Source organism: Triticum urartu, chromosome 7 (genome assembly GCF_003073215.2).
Source record: "Triticum urartu cultivar G1812 chromosome 7, Tu2.1, whole genome shotgun sequence".
In the NCBI taxonomy this organism is placed as follows: Eukaryota; Viridiplantae; Streptophyta; class Magnoliopsida; order Poales; family Poaceae; genus Triticum; species Triticum urartu.
This window is the reverse complement of record NC_053028.1, coordinates 34,378,252-34,398,372: the sequence shown is the minus strand read 5'-3', so window position 1 is coordinate 34,398,372 and position 20,121 is coordinate 34,378,252. Positions and strand designations below refer to the sequence as shown.

The window sequence follows — 20,121 nt, the reverse complement described above, 5'->3', positions numbered from 1 at the left end:
ATCTTATACATCATGGATAACTTACCAGAAGGGTCAAAGAAGGTTGTTATGCCACTGATGTTTTCTGTAAGTTTTTCCAAAACCTTCTTTTTACCCTCATCTTTGTTCTGTAGCACTTTTTCGTTGACCATTTGAGGGAGGCCTTTCACCTACTAAGGAGTTTTGAGCCATGTTTTATAATCTCTGCAGATAAATTTACAGCAAGGGATCCACAATGTGAATGAGATAAACAAGAAGTTTGATTACAAGAACCGTCTCGACAAGAAAGACTTGGTGAGTGTTGTGCCCACATGATCAATCTTTTTTTAGTTGGAACCCACAACATGTCCAGTTGCACATGACACATCTGGTAGTTGGCATATACTTGTTGCAACCTGTTTTTAACTTGACCAAGTCTTTTACTGTTTTTCTTAGCTACAGCCTGTATTTGTGTCTGAAATCGTTCACGCTTGCAGGTCATGCTGCCAGTGCTCGAGTGCGCTGATGTAACCGATAAGGACAGAGGAAGGCATTATTGGGTCTTCAGTGTCAACTTGAGGGACAGACGCTTTGAAGTTCTTGATTCAAGTAGGACGCTGAACAACATTGAGCTGATGAACACCGCCTCTACCATCGCGGGGGCAGTACGCCAGCTATGGAGGAAGCATTACCCAAAGTTCAGCATCGAGCACTTCCAGATTATTGACATTGACGTACCGAAGCAGCTCGGCAAGTAAGACAATAAGCATTTCATTCCTTCTCAATCATATACCATCATTTTGTAGTTTTTAAATTTTTCTACATGTGCAATCTTTAGTATTTTTAAGACACAGTACTAGTCTTCAATCCGTTTTATCATTTTTATGAGTTTCTAGTGGATTATCTAGCCAGTTGCAGAGTGGCGCATAAGTAGTTGCACACTGGCACGTAAGCAGTTGCACAGTGGCACATAATGAGTTGCAGTAGAACACAAGCAGTTGCACAGTAGGACATAAGCAGTTACACAGTAGAACAGAAGCAGTTGCACAGTAGGACATAAGCAGTTGCACAGAGTGCATTACCTTTATTTGGTTTTAATTTTATGTGACAATTTTTTTGCCCATTTTGCAGTGATGAGTGTGGGTTGTTCGCACTGCTTAACGCCACCAAGTGGAATGGTAGCCAACTGCCCAACTACGACCCCAAGGAAGTACTCAACATCAGGAAGAAGCTGGCATATGATTGGGTCACCAGCGTGCACAACACCGCCCCATGGAGGAAGTTGCTGAGATACGACAAGGAGTAGGTCAGTACTATTTTTTTCTTTTTTTCTGCTCCATGGAGGAAGTTACTGGTTTGTACAATTTTTTAAGCAGATTTTGTAGTTGCACACTACTAGTAATTGAGTTTGCAACTCAATATCACCACTTTTGTTGATACATTAGGAGCACTGGATATACAATTGTTCAACAACTAAATATTTAACCAGTTGCCAACAAAGGCACAAATAGCAACTTTTTTTTACACAGTGCATGAACTAATTCAAGCAGCATAAATTAGATAAAGAGAAATCATAGATACTGAATGTGTTCACTTGGTCCCAACATTGCTAAAAAACATCATTCTTTTCCTTTTTTGTTTCAAAGTTACAAATGAGGAAATAGAATCACAGGAGCCTGAGTGGACACACACCAGCAGTGTGCTCTGTAGATTGGCACTGGCTGCATTTGTTTTTCTTCTTTGGGTGTAGCTCCAGCGCCGATTTGTACCGTCGACTCTTTGCCCTACCCTTTGTAGTAGACCTTGGAGGATCCCTGGGCACAAAATCATCAGAAGCTTGTGCAAGGGATGCAACCTCCAACGGGGCAGTAGGACCGTCACGATCACCTGTGTAATAATCATATAAAAAGTTTAGTATTTTTGTTATTGTGCAACCAACACTGATGTTCTGTGCAACCACACAGTACATTTTGTGCAACTAACTGGTTGCTGTGTGCAAGTTAAGTTGAAAAAAACACCTGCAGTAGCACGGCCTGTCATGGTACTTGGATTGTAGTCGCCTATGGGCAGAACATGAAAAACAAGTTAGATTTTTAGCTTGATCCTCAAACTAACACAGCGCACGCAACTAGGCAGCATGTTCTGTTCAACTGGGCACCATGATATGTGCAACTAAAGTCACTCACCCTAGTTTTTGTTTGGGAGTCGGTGAAGGTACTAACCTGGGTGATGAGCCCCCCGAGTCCTGCCTGTAGGTCCATTGGGAGTAGCACAAAGGGCACTGCTAGTTGGGCCTGCCGGGGAGGAGGTCTTTGAGGGATTGCATCACCTATAGGCAGAACAGGGCAAACAAGTCAGTTGTGTTTATCTTTTGATGCTTGAACTAACACAGCGTGCGCAACTAGGTAGCCTGTTCGGTGTAACTGAGCACCATGATGTGTGCAACTGGAGTTACAGACCTAATTTGATGGGGAGTTGGGGGAGGGTAATTACCTGGACGATGAGCCCCCTGAGTGCTGCCTGTAGGGCCATTGGGAGGAGCACGCGGGGGAGGAGGTGGCGGAGGATGCCGTGTACAGCCAGGAGGGGGAGGAGGTCCTTGAGGGTTGACATCACCTATATCCAGAACTCGAAAAATAAGTTAGGTGTGTTATCTTGATGCTTGAACTAACACAGCGTGCGTAACTAGGCAGTATGTTCTGTCCAAGTGGCTACCATGGTGTGTGCAACTGAAGTTACACACCTAGTTAGATCAGGAGTTGGGGCAGGTAATTACCTGGATGATGAGCCCCCTGATTGCTGCCTGGATGTGGAGGAGGTCCTCGAGGGTTGCCATCATCTAATGGCCCCGTTGCAGCAGTCGGTTTTTTATTTTTCTTGGACTTGTTCGGGTGGCCGATCTCGGTACGTGCTGCATGCATATGCTTGTATACAATATCTTGTGCTGGATCAGAACCACTCGCAAACTTTGCTAGTTTCCGAAAATCGTATATCATGTTCCTCTTCCTTATCTGCTTCTTTGATTGAGGAGGCATTTCATCCGGTTGCTCATAACCAGTCTCTAGCGCACTAGGTACAGCAGTAGGTGTCCACCGTCTTAGCAGGTACCTTTCCGGTATGACATCAACTTCAACATAGATGAACACCTTGAGGATGTGGCAACAGAGGATGCCGTCCTTGTCCATTTTACAGCACTCACACAAATAGGAACCCTCCTCCACCCTTGCCTGCACCAAGTAGTTTCGAGAACCATATTTGGCAATAAATTCCTGGTTCGGTCTGAGCTCAAATACAGCAACACCAACTTGGAATGCATTATAACATCCAATCAGCTCAAACTCTTCTCTGAACTTGCGGTAAAGGTCCCTAGTATAGGTTTTGTGAGCTTGCTTCTCTATTGGGAAGTTGGACCACAACTCAATCTCAAGGTGTTCTGTCCTGTAATCATTGCAGCCTTCCTTGGCAAGGATGTGGTTCTGGATTTTTTCATATTGCTTGACGAAGTTCAGCATTGAGTTGTGTGGGTTCACATATCTTTTCAGGACGGGTTGAACTCCTCACTACGCTGTGTAGACTGGAGGAAAGGGAAGAAGCTATGTTTGAAGTAGCACGGCATCCAAGTTGACCTGTATTCGTACAACTTCTCAAAGTGCGTGTGTGTCATAGCCTCATACTTCATCATTAACCCAGCCCAATTCTGCTCAAACTCGTCTATAGTGAAGCTGAAGTCAACACACTTGTTGAAATCATCAGAGAGTCCTGGATTCCGGCACAGCAGCCAACCAACCTTTTCCTGAGCCTTTTTCATGATGTGCCATCGACAACAGCGGTGCACGGTGGTTGAAAAGATGCTCTGTATTGACTACCTCATTGCACCATCCTGATCGGTGATGAAGTTGTCAGGAGGTTTGCCATCCATAGCCTCTAGGAATGCTCCAAAGACCCAATCAAAGCTCGATGCCAACTCCTGCCTCACAAACGCGCAACCCAGCATGAAAAATTGGCCATGTCGGTTTATTCCTATGAAGGGCGCGAACGGCATATTGTACATGTAGGTGGTGTCAAACGATATGCAATCGTGGTACGCCTCCGCATAAGCTTTTCGAGCTAAGCCATCCACCCAAATTATGTTGACAACTCTGTTCTCTTCATCATATTTCACCTTATAGAAGAAGTCTGGATCGGTTTTTTGTATATCCTTGAAGTGCGCAATTGTCTCAATCAGATCACCCTCCTTTGTGTCATCTCTACGGAAACTTGTACAAAGATTTGTTATTGCCTTTGGTCCGAACGGCACCATCATCTCAGATCCATAGAACTCTGCCATTACATGCATCATTCGTCCTGCATAATACAAAAACAAACAGTATAGCCTTTTTTTTAGTTGCACAAATGCGCACATCCAGGTGCACAGTAATAGGACACGTGTTGGCACAGAAGACAATCGCAGGAAATGGACACCTAGCTGCACCTTTTTAAAAACACTTTGCAGTTTTTGCATACAGGACATTGTGTAGTTTAAAGTAAAGACAAACTAGTTGCACAAGAAGCACCAAAAGTGATATATAAAAAGCATGGGAAGTTGGACACCAGTTGCACAACTAAGCCATTTCAGTTGCACAGTAGTACCATAACAGTTGCACACTGGACTGCCTAGAGGGAAACTTAATTCTTCACGGGATATAGAAAAACACTACATCTGTAGTCAAGTTGCAGTTATACAAGATGCGCAGAAACTCCTTTTCATCAGGTGAGATGCCTTGGTGGGATCTCAAGTATTTGGACAATGAAGGTTTGTTCACGAGCGGATGATTGTGCTCATGAACAAAGTGCGTCACCTCCCATCGCCCATCTATGAGCTTCACCAACATTTTCGCCTTGCATTCAGTCTGCTTTATTGTCTCACGTTTGCGCTTCTTCTTCTTCTTCTTCTTACTAGTACCAGCCTCCTCTTCAGCAAATATTGGAGGTTCTTCTTCCATCTTCTCATCACTGTTAACAGATTTTGGATCTAGAATAGGGTCCAGGACAGGAGGAGCCTCAGCTCCTCCATCATCAGCTTTGGGCTTCTTGAACTTGTTGCAGCAAAACTGTTGTTTTATCAATTCATTGGTGCGGGGTGTCCGTCTAGAGGTGTTCATCTTGATAGAGAAATCCATCCGTAGTGCATAGCTATTGTAGTGATCCTTAGCAATTTGAAGGCTGTCAAACCTCATGCCAACATAGGGTTCCATAGGTTGAGAACCAGCCTCATCCTCTCCTTCTTCTACTTGCACAGCTCCGTCAACAGCCCCAGCTCCTACCTCAGTCCTGGTTGGACCAGGAACATTTGCCTTGGTTCCTGTGTCATCAAGAGTATGGCTCTCTGACTGCAAAGACACCACTACAGGGGCACCACGGGCTGATGACTGGCCTGCCACATTGTCATGGCCCGTAGGGTTACCATCATGACTTGCCTGCGTGTAGTAAACAGATCGACCATTTTCTGTCCAATTTCCTTGTTGTATGATGGGTTGCTGCTGATCCATATCATGAGGAAGTTCATTGAGATCTGGAGGCAACTCATTGAGATCAAGCATTTTTTTCCTTGTTTTTGGATGCTGCCACACACTCCCTGCACATATAAAAAAGAAGAAATTGATGTCATCAGTTGGTAACCACAGAAAAAGAGTGTTTCAAACAACCTAAAAACTTAGTAAATAGGCAGTTGCACACCATTTTGTGATAATCTTAGTTCCAAAAGCAACATGACCGTAGCATAATCTTTATTATAACAGTTATGAAATTTTTTGTTTGCACAGATTTGTTATGTTAGTTGCACAGTTTGCAGTAAATAACTGGCAAAAGCATGACTTCTTTTTGCTACAGAGTTTTTCTGACTTTTTCCCTTTTTGTTTTGTTGCAATGATCTGTAGGTTTCCATTTCGCAAGGAGCACTTTTCAGATTTTTCTGCACATAATTGGATGCTACATTTGAGCAGGAAAATCCAGGTGAAAGAAGAAAGAAGAATTGGAGGACAGATTATAGTTATATGTTTTTCATCGCCGTTTATGTTTCTAGTTCTGGTATATTTGAACATATTAATATGGTTTTGCAATAGGTGTGGGACCAGAATATATGCGTGGGACAAGATTATATGTGTGAATATGTTAATATGGTTTGTGGCTTCATTAGCCATGGACAAAAGTTCTTGTGTTTTTCCTGTTGCACTACAGATTTCTGGTTTCGCTAGAATAGACGTCTCAATTGCTAGGATGCATCTTTCCACTTGGCCAGCATACATATTCAGTTGGACATTCAATGTTTTTAGTTGGCTAGAATAGATGTCTCAGCTGGCTAGGTTGCATTTATTTCAGTTTTTGGCCAACATGCATGTTCAGTTGGACAGTTAATGCATTCAGTTGGCTAGAATAGATGTCTCAGTTGGCCAGGATACATTTTCTCAGTTTTTTGGCCAACATGCATGTTTAGTTGGCCAGAAAACATGTTTTTTATTTGCACATATACTACAATTTTTCCAAAGTGTTTACTCACAAACATGTATTGCCAAATATACATGTTTACTTGGCCAGGATACATGTTTACTTGGCCAGGATACATGTTTTTTAGTTGGCCAGAAAACACGTGGGGTACAATGCATGTTTTAGTTTTGGCTAGCATGTATGCCGAGTTGCCAGAATATAGGTTCAGTTGGCTGGGATGCATGTTCAGTTGCACATTTATGAATTTTTCGTTGCACATATCTATTGGGCAGTGAATTTTTTGTTCATTTTGCAAACAATAACTACAAGTTGGTAGAATGCATGTTTAATTTTTGGCTACAATGCTTTGTTGAGTTGGCTTTAATCATGTTTTAATTGGCCAGAGAACTTGTTTTTAGTTGGCTTGTTTAACACATCCAGGTGGTAGAAACTTATTTGGCATGCATCAAGTAGTTTCTGGCATGTTTAACACATCCAGCAGTAACATCAAGTAGGCTGGTGTGATGTGCCAAATTCACCTCTTTTTTGAAGCAGATTCTCCATGGATCCATGAAGAAGGGGGTTTACATATGCCTATGCAGTAGAAAAAAAGAGGAAGTGAAGAGGTGCAAAGGGGGCTTACCTGCTTGATCTTACTGCCTGGTATGACTCTGACCACCCTGCCCTTTAGATCTTGAAGCAGCTCCTTCTACTTTGGGGCTCCCATGACGGCTGTGTAGGAGGAGGAAGAAGGGTTGGGGGTGATTTCTGTTGGATCTGCTTCTGGCGTGGAGAAGAAGAAGAAGGCAGCGTGGGAGGGGCTGAGGCGTGGGGACGAGCGGGGGCGTGGGTGCGAGCTGGGGACAGCTTGCTACGTGGGGCGTTTTCTGTTTGGTGGCCGCTCGATCGGTTTGTTTGGTGGCCGGTCGATTGGTCGGTTTGATGGTCCTTCCTTTTCTGTTTCGTGGGGACAGAAGGTTTCCTTTTTCAGCCGGCCACTCAGTTGCACTAGTGGACAGCCGGCCGCCCACTAGACACGCCCGAAACTCAAACTGCAATCTATGATCTAGAGGCGTGAAGCTTCACAGTAGCAAAGGGATTTTTTGTCTTCCTGCTGCTGTGAAAATATAGTAGGCTCACCTAAAAACCGACCTGGAACCGCTCGTCCGTAGGAAACAGAGAGGCGTCTCGATCACTTGCTCAGGCAGGACCGGGTCCGTGTCCAATTTTGTAATGCGACATGAATGCTGATGCCGGCAGTTGCAACAGTTTTCTGCACAGCAACCGCGGAGTAATCATGCACCAGAGACAGACACAGTGGTTCATTAACAATAGGTTAACTTTTTTTAAATCGTTCACAGTACGTGCCTGTTAGTCTGGAATCTTGGTTGAATAGTTTGAATTGAAATTGCAAATACGCCGATCGATCATCCGGTCCAATTTGAACGCAGTGTGCATTGTCTGAATTGAAATTGGAAAAACAGGACGCACGCACGCACGCATGCTGGCGGACGGGAGATAAATTATATCGCGCGGCTGTTGGGACGCCTCTGAACTGAATGGTTTTGATCTCGGCCACAAAATCGTAAGCAACGCCGCGTATTTTCTTCTCCATAGTCGAGTCGTTGGCGAGAGTGAGACGCTCGTATGCGACACCGGGGCACCGGCATGTGTGTTGGACTAGCCACTGCATGCGGCGGCCGCAGCCTAGCCAGGACTAGTTGGGTCTAGTTACACTGCGCGTGTGTAGTGCAGTTGTTGCACTGTTTTGGGCGTCAGTACAATTAAGTGTTTCTAAAATGATTAGCTAGGGGTCCAAGACCAGCGATTGAGTGTGACTCCGTATCACTACTTTATTGCGGGCTGCCAAGCCAACAAAAGTTGAATAATGCGGAAGGGTTAAGAAATGTGCAGAAGAAGCTGAAACTTGTCTGCAGCTGCCCTGAGTGCTACTACCTTTAATCAAGTTTTTCTTAGCATGTTGATGATTGATGCTTTCTTGGAAAGTGTATGGACAGAAACATGTTGATGCTTTCTTGGAACGAGGATACTCCCTCCGGTCCTTTTTATTCTGCATATTAGAATTCTTTGAAGTCAAACTTCACAAAGTTTGATCATATTTATATGAAAAATATCAACATCTGCCATGGTAAAGTTATACAATATGAAACTTTAAGTCATGACACATCTTTTGATATTGATTTCAGATTGTGAATGTTGGTATTATTTTTCTATAAATCTATAAAGTTGGTCAAACTTTACGAGCCTTGACTTCAGTCAAATCTTATATGCGAACTAAAAAGGACTGGAGGGAGTACAAGTTGTGGGTTGTTGTTCCAACATAGTACTACAAGTGGTATCAGAGATGCAACTTGCTAGATCGCAACCAACTTGCTGGAATAAAAATTGCATTTCTTCTTAGCCGACGGTGCGATTTTAGAGTGACATGGTTTTTTTTTTCAAAAAAGGGATTTCCGGCCTCTGCATCAGAACGATGCATACGATCAATTTATTAAAAATATAAATAGGTTTAACAAGGTCTTAGAGTCTCACAAAGAGCCAAAAGGACCAAAAACAAACTGACCATGAAAAGCCACAACCGGCTGGCATAAGAAGGACAGGTAAACTAATTGTCTATCCTATTACATGGCCGCCATCCAAACCGGTTGAAGATATCTCGCGCTACCATCTCCCAGCGGGTAGATCCAGTAACCAAACGCTCCCTGGCCTCCATCGGAGTGAGTAGCGACCACATATGGATCAACGCAGTGGCTCGGAAAATAACCTGCAAAAAATAAATATTTGTTGTTCTGTTAAAGACCAAATCATTTCTGCAGTTCCAGACTGCCCACAATAAAGCACAAACTCTTACTCAAATATATCTCGCTATTTCGGTCTCTATCCCGTTAAGCCACGTTCCAAATAACGTGTTGATAGAACTCGGTGGAGTAATATTAAATGCAATATGGACTGTTCGCCATAAGACTTTTGCTAACGGGCAATCAAGAAAAATGTGTTTAATGGTTTCCTTCTTATCACAGAAACTACACCTAGTAGATCCTGTCCAATTACGTTTTGCCATGGTGTTGATATGTTTTTGGAGTTGGTATTTGTATCTGTGTTTGGTAAGATAGAGACAGCAGCAATACGTGGTGCCTACTTGCACTACTAGTTATTATGCGCTCGAACAGTTAAATGTAGGATTATGCCGCTCATTTCTTCTGAAGATTTACACGTTCAAACGGATAGGATTGAACGGGAAAATTAAAGGCAAGAGATTTGAATGTGAACTCGCATGTAGGACACCGTCATGACCAAGCAAACATGACCTATAAAAAAAAAACTCTAGCGCGAAGCGTGTGGAGTGCACTGAAGCATGATACATTGACTGGCTGTTTCTTACATGTGCCTAGATTAGTGGTGCCAACTGGGTCTTTGGATTGATGTCTAGCTTTGCCACATCTAATTAATCTCATCACGGAACATGCATGATGCATGCAGACATTCAACAAAAAAAATGCATGTGAATATATGCACGCCACTTCCATTTTCAATCTATTTGGCTACAGAGGGAAGGACACTTGTGTTGAATTGACACAATTGATGTTATGCTATGAGATACATTCGTCATGAGTTAATTGTTTTATAACACAGAGAAAGTTATACGTTTGCATAATTTCTTAGACCATAAGAGTATCGAGTTTCTTCATACTTTCTTCATGAACTTTGAGGTTTGTTAAACGTTATCTGTAACAGGGTGACGGGTTCACGGAAAAATATGATAAGGAATTTGGTTGCTCAAGACTGGGATTTTCTACTCCGATGATGGAGAGATATTATTAGGGCCCTCTTGATTTTACGTTATCCATCTTGATGACGTTGCCAATGGACACGCGATCCACCTCAAACAATTGGGATCTCACCCTCTAGGTGAAACAATATCGGATAGCCGAGTCGGACGATGACGATGTCCTTGATGTCTTTTCCTCCCTAGAGGCGTCATTTTGCTTTGTGTGCCCGCGCTTTTGCCTAGTGCAGGTAGTTGGTCAGTCTTTCGACCGGTTATTTCCAAATTAATCGTGTTGTGTGTTGTTTTTGTGTTTGATTTCTCTTATGTATTGATGAATAAACTCTCTTCTTTTTATTGCAAAATTGTGAGAGCTCCCCATTGTGTGATGAGGTTCCGTAGAACAATTTGTTTTTTCGTAAGGTAGAAATTTGTGATCGAACTGTCTTGAGAAAAGAAAATGTGATCCAACCGTATTCTAAACGAAGAGAAAAGAAGAAACAAAAAGTACTGTGTGATTGATCGAACACCCACCATCCGTTGGACCGGGAAGTACTGCTGCAAAGAGTACTGCAACCTGCTGTGCGCCACGGCCTCTGCGCTGTGCGCCACGAATCCCACGAAAGTGACCCCTGCAACCTGCTGCATGCGTCGTCCATGACGGGACGGGAGGAGGGAATCCAAGCAGATCCGCCCGCGGCAGGACCGCGTCGAGACGACCCACCCTCACCTCCCTCCTCTCTCTCCCACGATCGAGAGCACCCGTTCAACGCCTCACCACCCAAACGAAAGCCGCCGTTGCGTGGACGCGAATGCGGCTCCGGCCGCCAGCCGCAGCCGGGATTGTTCCCGCGTTGATAGAGGGGCGACGAGTCCGGGAAATATCCACGTCTTTTTCGCTCCGGCCGCATTGCCACGGCCCGTCCGGATTGGTGGTGCACGCACGCACGGCGCCCCTGTCCTGCCGGTCGCCATATGCTCTAGTGTTACAGTCTAGAGGCTCTAGCTGGGGGAGCTAGCTGCGGCCGTCTCCACTTCGTTCTCCAACAGCGACTCCATCGGCGACTTGTGATCAGCTGTGACCTGCTAATGTGCAAGAGTCGGACAAGTTACCGATCGAGCTGTTTTGCCCCGCCCACGCGTCTTGGTCTCTGTCATGCATGTGTTGTGATGGTGAGATGTAACTTGAGCTGTTCTTTCACCTGCGCAAGCAATATTGACGTGCGGGTACTCAACTGCGTAAATTTTCCATGGAGATCCTCGGTGCCGCTTTCTCAAAGCATACATCATCATTAGGGCTTGTACAAGGTGTTTATGAAAGGTGCTTAAAGAAATAAATTAGGCTTTTCTTAAGTACCAATGTTTGTTTGTACAAGGTAAACGTTTAATTAGGCATCACTTCTGTAGAAATAGGCATTGGTGCTTCAAAAAAATCTGGTTTATTTTTCCAAGAACCTAGCATTGTACAAGGTCTTAGGGGTTTTAGGGCATCTCCAGTGCCAAACAACATAATTTTTTTTTGAGAACTAGGCAAACAACAGATGACAACCTCTATTTGTCCCCGTAAAGAACACATTTGTCCGCAAAAATACTGGAGGCCCAACGCCGTCCCCCATGTGTCCTCCCACATTTAGCCGGTCAACATTTTTGCTCATTTTTTTCCAACCAAATCTGAATACTCTAAAGGCATATAGTTTAAACACAGAAATAGATAGTGCAAATTAAAAAATAGTTTAAATTGGGAATATAGTGTTCAAACATAAATATTATTCATAGGACATTGTTCAAACAAAAAAAAAATGAAGGAAATCACAAATCTGTTGGTTCCCATAATGTATCCACAAAGGGTCTATGAGATAATCGAGAAGTATGTTTTCCAGGTGACCAGATCTATCAAAATCAACATTACCCAAATCATCGCCATCATCCTCCACAGCCATGTTGCACATCACATGTGCAGTTACTATCTCCAGCAATATTGAATGATGTCACGTAGTAGCAGGTCCATAAACAAAAGCCCAGCAAGCTTGTAGCACCATGCCCTGCTGAAATATCGGATTGGCTGCAAAAGAGGCACAATAGAGATCAACATGGACCTTTGCCTACTTCGATTAATAGTTATCCCGCGTGAGGTAGAAACCTTGAGGTTGAGAACATGCACACCTCCCTTCTCCAATGCTTCGAGGATATATACTCAACATCATCATGAACTCATAATCGTCATTATCGCCATCCAATAATGATGACTCAAAGAACTCGTTTTAAGTAAAACTGTCACACGTGTCCTCCAGAAATGTGAAAAGAATTGGTCAAACTGTGTTCAAACATTTTTGTCGAACATCTGGTGTCTGAGGTAGACGACATCGGCTAGGACATACTGGGGTAGTGTGTAGGGCAGCAAGCATGTTTAGGGGCGATGCTTGGGGTGGGCGTTAGACTACGGACAACACTCGTGTGTAGGTCGAGTGTTCAAGATGGGCACAAGACAGAGTCAGGGTTGATTTTGCTTTGACCGATTAGTGACCCCGCTGTCTGCCCGGGCATAGAAGGGGTTGATGAGCCTGGCAGTAGATGCTCTAATATCCTTCTATCCATACTATCCAGACAGACATTACTAAACAGTATAACTCAGCGAGCTACAGCCTTCCACATCGATTTGACGTTTTGAACCATCCGATCAACTCGTTTAACGTTACAGATCGTTCTGTTACACAGCGCACCTTTTCACCGGTCGCCCCGCTCATCCAGGCTTGCCCAACGTTATCGGGCCGCTGCTTCGGAGATCGACTTGGGCGGCTTCTCGTTCGTCAATCAGTTGAGTATTTTGTTTTTTGCATCGAGCGCCACAAGCCCACGAGCATTACCTCCACTTCCCCATCGGCCCAGGCCGTCCCTTCCCATTCTATCGCTCTATAATGTCAGCCTTGAAACCGCCGGCAGCGCCATAATGAGGGTCAAGGCCGATGGTATTCCTTCAGTAACAGTCCACCGTAAAGTGCAGGCCTACATTTTGATTCCCCTCTCTCTTTCCTCGAAGTTGATAGTGCTAATCGTGGCTGTTCTCTTTGGTGATTGTTCATGAATCATGGAGGCGGCGATGACGACAAGCGAGAGAGCTTTGCCCCGGTGTAGGCGAGCGATTAGTATAAGGAGGACAGGGGCGGAGGCAGGATTTGAGCATAGGCGGAGGCAGGTTCGACAATGAGAAAAAAAACAGAACATAATAAATCTATCGAGTGATTTTGATTGATACCTAAATATGCTTCTCGTTGTTTGCTCGAACCAATCCCCCAAAAAAGGAATGTACTGGTTCTTCTCATCACGACTATGCACAAACCCAAGCATATTTTACCAAATGTTTCCATTGTTCAAGTTTTCTAAATAATAGTATAGTAGTTCTTTTCTCTAGATGGACGAGCGCGGCAATGCGTGCCATCATAATCTAGTATACAATAGTTTAGGTGAGGCCCTTGGAGATGCCTTTAATTTTGCCCTTTTTGGTGTACTACTAGTGTTGTTTGCTCATCCATGTATAGATGTGCAATCAGGACGTTTGGTGCCGTCCCTCCCGTTGTACCCTACTTAGTGATCAGAGATGGGTAGACACGAAGAAGATTTAAGAGAATCTACAATCGGATATGTTAAATATGGCCCCTCAAACATCCGTGGATGTGTCCGGATATGTCCGCGTGCAGTGATCGGACACATCTTAAATTTTATTTGTTGCATCAGGGCATCTCATACTAGATTCTTAAATCCATACAAACGAAATAATTTATGTACTACGTCGATCACCTAGCTACTCATCGTCGGAGATGTCAACGATCTCTGTACCCGGCTCCGGCAGGATTGGTGGCAGCTGCAGCTCTGGCTCCTCCGACACCTTCGGCTGCTCTACTCAGGCCTCCTCCGCCTCTATCTCCGTGTGGAGTTTGGCAAAGAGCGCATCGAACGCCGTCTGCTCCCGCCGGAGGAACACCTGGTTGGCCTCCACTTAGACCTCATCCTGGAAGAACTCCAGGATGGCCTGCTGCTCCGCCAGCTCATCGGATTGCGCGAAGGCGAACTCCGCCTTCGCCTGCTCCATGTTGAAGCCCGGCAGCTGTTGCTCCGGCTGCTCCGCCTCCTCCACCTCCATCGGAGCCAGCTCCTCCTCCTCTTCTTCCCCCGGTGCTCCTTCTCCTCCGGCTCTAGCGAGTTCTGAGATAGCCCGGCAGCGATGCGTGCTGCGCGCGCGGCTTGTCTCGCCCGAATCTTCTGCTGGAGCTTGCTGCGGCGCTCCGGCGTGAGCATTGTGTAGTACGTCCACGGAGTGACGGCTCCTTCCTGCTTTTTTCCTCCTCGTCTCCTATGTCCCAAGCTACTCGTTCAGCTCACGCCGTAACGCTTCGAGGATTGACAATACTACATTGCACGGGCATCGTGTGCGTTCGTGTGTGGTGGTACAAGCACGGCAATCCATATTCCTCTCTCCTCTCCTCTCGTGCCGCTTAGTTCATCGACTAGCCCGTGGCCCAATGGCGAGCTGACAGCGCACGCCGTGCGGCCTGACACGCAGCTATAGCAGCACCACCGTCGTCAGTCGTCTCGTCGGATGATGCAGGTTCAGCCACGATGATCCAGGCACGGGACTGATTGCATGAGTGATTGATTGATGAATCTCCCTCCCAAGCAACAGTAGCTGCTAGTACTCCTACTAGTATCTGATGATAGCCTGACACATGAATAGGAATAGCGCGCGAGATGTAGCTTGTCCGGTACACCCGTGCCCGGCAGCGACTGGATGGAAGACGCGTCGGACCAGGCCGGAGGTGCGTCTAGCAACGCCCCGCACCGCATCCTTCCAACGCCGCAAATACTACTACCACTCCTAGCTAGAGTAGTCCGGCGCTCCGCTAGTATATTCCGCTCAAATCTCCTCGAATCCTCCACAGTATGAAAAGTCCACTTTGGTTGCCGGATGGCGGCAAGAAAGCAGCAGAGATAGAAAGCACCATCACTCACTCACACACTGTTGGGGATATGGTACACTAATAAGATACTACTCCCTCCGTAAACTAATATAAGAGCGTTTAGATCACTACTAGACGCTTTTATATTAGTTTACAGAGGGAGTACTAAAAGTGATTATAAGATAGACTGAAAGTGATTGATTTCCGCCGAGCAGGGAGGGAGCGGCGCTCCATTTCCGACGTCGACGAACGTGACACGAAAAAAAGGGCAGACGGATTAGCGCACGCACGCACTCTCCGTCGGCAACGGAGACCTAATTAAACTCGGCGAAGGACGCACGTGATCCGGTCCAAAAGGGGCAGACGCACCTTGCACCTGGCTGCTGCTGCTTGCTGACGATGATCAATCGATAGGTAGAAACGAACGTTCCTGGCTAAGGATAAACAATACTACTCCGTACTGCCGCACGTTGTGTTCACCCTATAATTCACGGCGGCTGTGCTGCCCGGGAAACTATAATAAAGTACTCCTACGTAGCAACGATTCGTCCAGCCCCGCCCGGTGGTGGAGGTGTTCGTTCGGTCACGCCGTGGGCTTCGTCGTTTCGCTTTGGCGTCACCTTTTGGATATACCATATTTGCAGAACCGGAAATAAGAGAGCGAGCGTCATGTGATCTTGTATGGATGTACCTACTTGGGCGACTGATACCTAATTCGTTCTATCGCCCAGCCTCCTCATCTGGACACGACAGAGATGATTATATGGATGTACCCAACCTCATCCTGCTGCCTCTCAAACTTTGCAACTGCAAACACCTAGTCGTTCATATAACCGACCTAACCGAATAGACCCGCAATGTCCACGGACGCAGCCGACGTGGCGAACTCGTCTGCACCTCTCCATATCAGCCCCATGTTTGGGCAGGATGTGAGAGGTGCCGGTCAACCGGACTTTTAGGGCTGGTACGAGGAGCCCGTCTGGGTCGGGTTTTTTTGGCCGGGCCATCCTCCCAGACGTATGGGGATGGCCGGTTTGGGAGCCCAACTGTAGATGCTCTTACTTCCTTTGATTTCCAGCGGCTTTTTCATTATTATGATTTTGTTTCCTTGGTCTTTACTCGGTTTTATTTTATTTTTCTGTATTTTTTTTTCAAATTCTAAAAATATTTTGACAAATAACCTGAACAAAAAATGTGTGAACACTTTTTAAAGCTGCATGATTTTTTAAAAGTAGGTGATCACTTTTTCTATTACATTAACATTTTAAAAAATGTACAACTGTTTTAAATATACATGAACAACTTTAATAAATGTAATGGACATTTTTTCTTCCAAAATACCCATTTAATTTTTTCAAGTGTTTTGCTCCTTTAAAAAAACATTAACGTAAATAAATTTAATGAAGAATCTTTAAAACCCGTGAGCATTCTCATTAATTTGCAAATATGTTTTAAAATTCATAAATGTTTTTAAAACATTGTGAAGACTTCATGAAATTCTTCAACATTTTTAAAAATTTCATAATTTTTCTAAAAATTTATGAATGTTTTTATATTTTGCGAAAACATGTAAAATGAAAAGAAACAAAACCAAGTAAGTATAAATGCTAGAAGAAAACTGAGTAATAGCGGTAGAAAAATGTACAAACGGGAATCAGAAAACTGATGGAATGTAGCGCCTAAAATGGGAATAACAAAGAAAACAAAAAAAAAGAACAAAAAAGGTCAAAATGGGAGGAAGATTAAGGGGGAGAATATCTAGTGCACCATTCTTTGTAGCGCACCCGGGACACCGAACTTTCATAGTATATTTGGAATTATTTAATAATTACTGAAAAAAGTAGCACATTCACAAAACATCAATGTATGTTGTCACAAACATTTAAATAAAAATTCAAAAGATAGCTAACGAAATAAAAAAAAGATAATTTCGACACTAAATAGTACATAACATAAGTTGTGCTTTAGATATGGCCCCTTATCACATTGACGTCAATTTTGTCATTGTTTGTAAGCTGAGTTTGAATTTCAATACGAAATTTCGTGACAACATACATTAATTTTGTGTCAGTGTGGTAAACTGTTTTCAGTTTTTTTCCAAACATTTTGAAATGTGCTTCCCGATCAGTTCAAACTGAGCTCAACATGGGAGCGAAAGACAAGACAATTCAAACTGAGCTCAATCTATCTATCCGGCACCACAAGGCGTGAAGCTTCACGTAACGGAGGCACCAAGTTTCCTCTTCCATTTTGGCACGCCGTACTCATGTTTCACAGGGGATCCGCACCAAGTGCGTAGCTGCTTGGAGTTTCATTTCAGAAGAGTGGAAAACTATAAGGAGAAGGAAAGTGGACTGAGGGCAAGAGCAGGGCAGCTTCCTGCTGCTGTAAAATAGGCTGAGGATCTCTTGGAACCGTTCGTGAGTAGGAAACACACACAGCGACGTCTCTATCGGCCATGCTCGGACCGGGTCACTCTCCATTTACCAAATCAAATGCCGAGAGGTGCGATCGATGCCAATCTCGACCACGTTTGCTGCACAACAACCATGACAGTGATCACGCACTCATGCTCCGCAGACACATGTTTGTACGTGCCTGTCAGCTGCTTGAGTTGAACAAGGAAAAACGGGCTCATGCATGCATGCTGGCATGTTGGCGGGCGGGAAGATCATATCACAAAATCGTTGACAACGCCGCTTATTTTCCTGTCCATAAATAGTCATTGGTGAGAGTGAGACGCTCGTATGCGACACTGAGGCGAGGGAAAGTAGCTCGTAGCTGTCTCGTAGTTACGCTGCAGCGAGTGGCACGTGTGAGGACTAGTCGTTGAACACTTCTGGTCCTTAGTGCAGTTAGGGATATTTCCCTAATTGAACATATAAACCCTGAAGAACTCCTAGGCACAACGAAGCCAGCCACGTCGCCTTTAAATCGCGAACAGTACTCGTGCCACCGCCTGCAAATTTTGTGTCCCGCCGAGGGTATTTTAGTAATTTCACGTCCAAGCAAACACAGTGAAAACCCTAGCCTATCGACAGCCTCCTCTCATCCCCAATCCCATGCCTCCTCTTCTCCCAATCCCCGACTCCTCTCCTCCTCCCCAATCCGCCGCCTCCTCTTCTCCTCCCCAATCCATGAGCCCTCACCACCAAGAAGCCACGGGCTCCTCTTCTCCTCCCAAATCGTGAGCCCTCACCACCAAGAGGCCATGGGGGGACTGCGCCGCCGCTGGAAGAAAAAAGGAAGAGGAGGTGGCACGGGGGAGACCAGAAAAGAAGCAGCCAAGGATCTATGGCGGGGGAGACCAATGAGACGCAGGGGAGGGGGTCCAAGACCAGCAAACGAGTGTGACTCTACGCCACTGCTATTACTATATTGTAGTCGAGTTTGCCAGCTGAGACTTGTCCGCAGCTGGCCTGAGAGTTAACATTTACCAAGTTCTTTTAACATTCCGGCTTTTGATGTGTTAGGCTTAGGTGAGTGGTTTGGGTAGTGGCCCAGCTAGCACCCCTTCATCATTTTGGATAGGAGTAGCGGCATATGTTGCCAAGATGGTGGATTCAGACACATTGTTGTAATACTTTGTAAGGTCCTCGAGAATAATCAATAAAGTGGCTGTATGCATCTCCCATATGCAGAGGCCGGGGATCATCCTCCTTTTCTAAAAAAAAAGTTCTTTTAACAAGTTGATCGACGCTTTCTCAGAATGTGCATGCACATAAACATGTTGATGCTTTCTTGGAGCAATACTCATTTCAGCCGGATACAAGTGTGGGTCGTTTCTACATGTATAGATATTAAAACAGCAAAAATAAAATTTGCGGACGTTGCAATATGCGGCTGAAATGAGATGTTTGGTCAGCTGGTTGTTTATGAGTGTTGAGTACTTGCAAAATTTATGCTGGTCGTTTCTTCTCAAGGTTTTACCCATCACACGTTCAAATGGATAGGATTGAATGGGGAAAAAAGTTTAAAGGCAAGAGATTTGAATGTGAACTCGTATGTAGAACACCATGACCTACGCGTGGAAAAGTTCTAGCATGACGCGTGTGCAGTGCACTGAAGCATGATCGTTGACTGCACGTTTCTTTCGTGTGCCTAGATTAGTGGTGCCCTCTCGGATCTCGTCAACTTCCTGGCCAACTGTCTCCAGTTTCTCCCTCTCATCGTGATGTGTGCCAGTACTCGTGTTGAAGCATTCTATGCCTATACCCATATATGCTTACACCTACCTTTTTTTTGTAGCTTGGGTACGTAGTTTGAAATGGAGAGGATAATGTAGCTTAGTGTGTGCAGTTTTCCTCCTCTAGTTGTGAGATTTCCGTTGACCTCTACCCTTGCGTGGACCAAAATGAACAAATAAATAATTAAGAATAATAATTCTTTATTCGAGATTGTTTGAGAATGTGATTGTGGAAATGAGCCAATATAGGCGTATACACAGACGAAAGACGACAAGAGTGCATTTTTTTGTCTAAATAATGAGTGTAGTTGCGTTGAATGAAGTTAACCGGCTTAGGAGATCGGACTCCGCATGATTATCAAGGACTTTTTTTGCGAGGTGCTTGATTATCAAGTCTGAGCGTGAGTAAAATAGAGATGCAAATTGTTTAACTAATTATATGATAGAAAAATTGGTAGCACTCAACCTGTTCGGTGTCTCTCAAAATAGGCTTTCACGCCGCTTTATAAATAAACAACTATCACATCCATACAACAAGTACAAGTGCATCAAAGGAAATAATAGAGTCTGTTGGGGCATCAAGACAAACACGCCAAAAAAGAAAAGAAAAGAAAAGGATCACTAGGTGGCTGGAAGCTCAGGAGCCCTGGGGCGTGACAGTAGTCATCGCGTCCATCATGAGGACAAGCCGGTCGTGATCCCTCTGTCAAAATAGCGGGTGTCAATGCTGCAAAAATGCAAGAAATTTGAAGACAGAGTTAGAAGGCTGCCTAAGA

At 44.7% G+C, this 20,121-nt stretch overlaps 1 pseudogene; it reads right to left on the bottom strand.

Annotated features, from left to right (window-relative positions):
• Window positions 1-1,624: 1,624 nt before the first annotated feature.
• Window positions 1,625-14,345, bottom strand: LOC125518260 (annotated as a pseudogene).
• Window positions 14,346-20,121: the final 5,776 nt, after the last annotated feature.